Here is a 6,371-nt window from a genome sequence, read left to right as displayed (position 1 = left end):
AAAGGCCAAAAAGAGAAACAATTATGATGATAGGTACTAGCTATATGTAGAGAGAACAGTTTTAAGTTAATATTTTTTTAAAGTCTGGCCATGATTTTGTCATTATCTATATACCTAGCTTCGGTTTTCACTATATGTAAATAACTCCTTTAAATACCCAGGAAAGCGCCAGAATTTTACAAACGCGCATGCTAAAACAATAATGTAATTATGAAGTTTCCAAAGAACACCTTAAAGATTTTTAAACATCTAGGAATGCAGTGGCTCAGGATTCAGCAAGAGAAGAGGGACTGTGAATCCACAATTAAAGTACTTTCTAATTCGTTTTGGAAAGAAAACTGTTGGTACCTTGCTGAGGCATCGCCAGCAATTGTTATGATCTCTTATATTTGCACAGACATTATCATATCGAAAGCAGATTTTTGAAATATGGTCAGGAAACGAGCACCTGCCTTTCAAGTTTGAAACAACCAAGAAAGTTGGAAGTTCAGGACTTGTACGGTAAAAATAACTATTTTTAAACATAAATTGATGGTAGTCAACTCAAGCACATAGAACCAGCTGTGGTACTACGGTTTGAAACGTGCGGAAAGAGAGTCCCAAAACAAGATTTCATCCACGGTTAACTGTATTTTTTTCTGTTTTATTAACGCGCGCGTTCAGGTTATTTAGTTGAAGTTTTCTCCGGACCAAGTTGGCTTTACCCTTTCGGCGCTGACTCTCTTTCCAGGTCTGTTCACTGTGTCCCTGATGAGAATGACAGACCTTTTGAGCGGACTAAATTAAAAAAAAAAAAAAAACATCAGTCTATGTTCCCGTCTACATTAGTGAGCTCACTAGAACTTAATAACAGTGTAACATAGCTATTTATCTATTTAGTTCTCGTACCATAGCTACATGAGTATTTACCCCTTACTTAATGCTATGCATTCTTATTAAAAAATAACTAACGTATTTGTGGCTATTCTTCCCGCAGCTGCATGAAGTTTACGCTCAATGAACTGATTTGTAGTCATTGAACTACTGGTGTGGTTATTGATCTGTTGTGTACTTATTGAACTGCTGTGTCGTTATTGAACTAACAAAAAGGAAAACTAACCGGTCAAGATTCCAAAACAGTTGTTTAAATCAGGGTTCCAGAGTTCAAAACGTTTGACTACAACTAAGCACTAACCAATATTCACAGTATCCAATTTTTCATAACAATAACACTACCTGATCAAACGTACAGGTCATGAAAACCAACAACTGATTGATCACCACAGATGAATTTTGATGTCTGAACATTAATTCCATAAAAAATGAATAATATGTATGATATGTTGGTATTGGGATTTAACGGATAAAAATTGACGCTTGGTTAGTTGACGTGACAGGCGATCTAAGAGTCATGGTCGAAACTTGCCTCCATTTCAGATAATTTGAAGAGGGGTGCTTATATCCAGAGACTGTTTAAATCAGAGTTTTTTTCTTCAACAGGTGGAAAAGCCTTTAACTGTGGGGTCTTTGTTTAAGAGCCATCATCATAGCTGTTATCATTATCGTTAGCAATCATTATTTAACAATTAATGAATGAGGCTGAGTATCTTATGAATTATGGAGATCGAGGAGGGTGTTATCCGTCGATGCCGTATATCGAGGCGGATAACACCCTCTCAGATCTCCATTATTCTTCATGTGATACGAAAGCCGAATTCAATAATTGTTTTATTATTCATTCAAAATAATTCCTAGTTTAAAAACATAGCTAAAACATGCTTACCTCCATTAATGTTCAGTTCATCCTCGATAGTGCGCTTTTAGGGTTGTTCAGCTCCGCAAATATTCCCCAAATAGCAGATGTCGCCCTTTGAGTTGGCTTCTTGCTGTTCGTGCCATGTTTTTAGCTATTATTTCGCCTAGTGTTTACTCTTGAAACGAGTGAACTGCCCGCCATTTTTGTTTTCACAACCAAAACAACTCAACTTCGTCCCCAGGTCTTCTCGGTTAACGGTGCATTAACCTATAAGGAAGCTGCACTTTTGACGTTATCGGTTCATTAATCGCAAAATTCTTCCAAATTTGGTCATCAGTAGATGGTTATGGTAAATTATGCGTGTGCTTTCAGCCAATCAGAATCGGGAAAACATTTCGAATGAATAATAATATTGTTTAAGGCAGTTCAGCAAATAGATCAACCTACCCCTTAGCTGTTCAAGCTCTTCTGTCAAAGAATCTTTTTCTCTCTTGAGCTCTTTAATTTCCTTCTTTAGTTGTTTGTTCTTTTTTCTCAACCTTTTAATTTCTGAAAACGTTTAAGAATAAAGGCAAAGTCAATACTGCCACGCCGTAACGGAGCGTTAAGAGCAGTTGATGGTTTCTCAATCCCCACAAACCGTCAATAGCTACTAACAGTCCGTATCCTTAGCACACACTGAACGCTGTATCTCATTATTTATCAGTGCACAGCGCAACCGTGACAAAAAGACAGATCGAGACGCACCGGTGACAAATGAGAGTCTTCATAGTCAATAACCTCATGGCTTAACTGACAGAGGACCAATAACATCCCTTCTAAATTGACCAATCACCTTTCAATCTCACGCGTTTCTCCGTGGAGTTGTCAGCACGATTATGTGACTCCTCCAGTAACGTAACACACATGGCAATCTGCAAACGCATTCATCATTTATGTCTCTTAAGGTGGCTGAACACAGTTTTGCGGGCGGTCAGCGGTAGCGCGTGTTTTAAATTAGACAAACAAACATGGCGGCGAAAAAAGCATTGGTACACAGACGACGATTTCTCAAAATCTACTCTATAAAATTTTGTGATATTTGGCAAAATTTTTACTTTTATCGTATTTTAAATGATGAGAACTTTAAAATGGAAGTTGAACAGACGAATTTTGTGACACATTTAATAATTACGGTAGAATTATATTATTGATTATCTAAAAACCCCTCTGTTAAAATTTGGTCAAATAAGTTTCAAATGGTAGTGATTAATTATAGTAAGCTGTGTGCGAGTTTATGGGAAAATCTAATGAGAGAATTTTATGTAAACTGAGTAACGGTGAAATTTTAAGGTTGTATTTAATCGTTCACGTTGCCATGGAAACTACGAAAACGTCAAATTTTACCTGTCAGTCAAACTCTTTCATCAGTATATTTTTCACTTGCTAAGTTTCAGCTTGTGAGCTGCAACCTTTCTCCTGCCACAATTTGGCAAATGACCTATACTCAGAAACTGCCAAAACTGTGTTCAGCCACCTTAAACAATCTCACCGTAGATCCTCTCATCGCAATAGGTTGCATGACAGCCGAGATAATTGAGAGTGGGTTGCTGGTCAACATCATCATCATATTCATCATCATTATCATCATGATTGTCGTCGTCATCTTCGTCATCATCATCATCATTATCACCATCATTATCATTATCCTCACCATCTTCATCACTATATATATATGCAATAGAGCTAAGAGGTTAACATACCCTTTCTCTGTTCCGATTCCTCGTTTTCGTTCTTCTCTTTTTCCTCTTTGAATTTTCTTTTATACTTTTCTGATCTTGCTTTTTCTTTTTTCATTTTTTTCTCCATTTTCGCTTTCATGTCTTTTTTTATCTCTAGTCTGGCTGCAAAAGGGTGTACATGATTATCAATGGACGAATGGGATACATTTTACCTAGAGAAACGTTAATAAACAAAAAGCGGTATATATAGTATTTAAAAGCACTGTCAATAAGGGCAGCCAGCCAAGAAATTTTTTATGTGTAGAAATACTTAAACAAATTTGCCTTCCAAGTCTTGGGAGTTTCGTATTTCATTATTATTATTAGTTATTATTATTATTATTATTATTATTATTATTATTATAAGTGGTCTTTTAATTCCAAGCATGTAGCAGCTCTTCTAACCCTGAAACAACGGGAAATAATGAATAAAAAATGATGTGTTATTGCTTCTGCGACCAATGAGAAAACACCTTACGAGCAGCTCTTCAATTATAATTCTTAGGCGAGAACGACTATGAGTACGATAAATTCTCAATATTAAATAGCACACTGCGTCATTCAAGTGTCATTCAACCACGAGTTTTAGGAAGCATATCGGAACAGGTTATCAATGTTATAGCGGAGCTTTCAAGCGCCCGAAAAGCGCGCCATAGGAAAGTAAATCTTCTCATCACAGAAAATTTAGTAATCACGTGACCGTACACCGCCTCCGGCCGTCCGTCCGCCCACGCACTCGCTAAGACCATTTGTAGAAGGTTCTTAAACAAATTTATAACTACTGTGCTCTAAATAAGGCAGCCACAGATACAACATGTAAATAATAAATAAGCTAAAAATTTAGGAATCTTTTCAAAACTAAGATATTACATAGATCTGAATATACTGAAACAAATTTATTATGCTTTAATATATCCCTATTTGAGTTATGGTATTCTTGCTTGGGGCTGTGCCAGCAAAACCAGATTAGATTGTCTTCGTATTAAGCATAACAAATGTCTCCGCACCATCTTCTTTGTTCATCCTAGAGAGAGTGCTGCTCCCTATTTCAAACTCCTAACAATCCTCAGATTAGATAATATATATAAATTAAAAATATGTTGCTTTATACATAGAATGAGAAATGAGACTGATAGCATTCCAGATTTTTTCCTTGATGTCCTGACTCCAGCATCGCGTATACACAATCATAATACAAGATTTATCAGTAATCTGAACTATCTTAGGCCAAGAGTTTGGTAAGACGTCCTTTAAATTCTCCGCTCCTAAAATCTGGGAGACTGTACCGTCTGGTCTCAAGTGTCTGCCATATCATAAGTTTAAGAAAGAATGGAAGTGCTGTCTTCAAACCAACCAAATCTGACCTTGCTTATATCTTCCATCACTGATATTATTTGAGATTTTATTCCTCTCTTTACTGCTCCCAATTATTTCAACATGACAGTGCCCAACAAGAAAGCTCTTGCTACTTTGGACACCGTACACAATTGAACTTATAAGGGCCATTTATACGAGGAAAAATAAGACGCGTCTTAAATAAGACGCGAACTGTACCATTTATACGAGCATGTCTCATCTAATAAGACGCGTCTTAGCTAAGCCGCGTCTTATTTTAGACGAAATGTGCCGTTTATACGGAAAGTTCGCGTCTTATTTAAGACGCGTCTTATTTTTCCTCGTATAAATGGCCCTAACGTCTTTTAGTTAATTATTATTTGTCAGCTATTTTATTTTCCTACCTACGTACACTTATGTAAATATCTTACATAGTGTGAATAAAAAATTGAATTGAATTGAATTGAGCGTCTGCGACGCAGGCAAGTAAAGAGGCTTTATAAAAATCCTCAGAACTCTACTATACTGTGTAATTATCGGAATAATATCATGGGTGACAAATTAATCCTTAAGTTAAGCTTGAAATTTTAGCGTCGATTTATTATTTCAAGTAATTTACATTACACGACATGTTAAATTACAAAATTATTATGTTCCACACGTCTCAATTCTAAGGTAGCAGCAAGGGCCCAGCTGTTCGAAAGCCGGGGTTAAATTTTAATTCAAGTTTTTTTTTTTTTTGCTCAAAGTACTTTCTCGAGAATTTCTCGGATAATTTTCCCTATTTTCTTGAGAGCACCAAATCTTTTAATTGTAGACAAAAAGATTTAACCTAAAATTTGCCTTTTAAACTTTCAAGCTGATTTCAATTTTTGCACTAACCTGGGGTAGCTTTGACCCAGCTTTGAACAACCCAGCCAAGGTTTTAAAATGTTCTCTTATAATTGCAGAGCTAATGAAAAGCCGCTTTAGAAAAGCAAAGGAGGAAATTAGGAAAGATTCTATACTAACAGGTATTTTGTGGGAAAACTAGGTACGTCTAAGCTAATAACAGCATTTAAGGGCTCTAAACGTTTCAGTGCATGGAGTTTGGAATACGAAACTGGCAAGGAAACAAAAAAACACAGCCAAGAGCGTTACTTGTCACCAGTGATATTAATGAGTAATTAAATGACAAGCTCGTGGTATTCATCAGAAAATTCTGAAGAAGACGTCCCGATCCTTAAAGCTCGGAATATCATAACAGGCACGTGAAATTATTCCCTAATTTCACTCGTCATCATTTGATTAAACATACATGTACATGCATATTAGCCTTTCCGCGCGGTCCAACCGTTTCGTGTCATGTAGTCCATGCGAAATGTATGCCTCGTTTACGTCACCGAAGTGAATTGACCGAGGAGGACTGGGAAAACGCCGTATCAGGACAAGACAACATGTATATGACATGGTCCGTTCAAGCATTCTACGGATCTCATCGTAAGGGACATTATCATCAACATGATGTAATTAGATAAAGACTTCCCTACCTCTTAAAGGAA

Source organism: Porites lutea, chromosome 8, assembly GCF_958299795.1.
Source record: "Porites lutea chromosome 8, jaPorLute2.1, whole genome shotgun sequence".
NCBI classification, from domain to species: domain Eukaryota; kingdom Metazoa; phylum Cnidaria; class Anthozoa; order Scleractinia; family Poritidae; genus Porites; species Porites lutea.
This window is presented reverse-complemented; position numbering follows the sequence as displayed.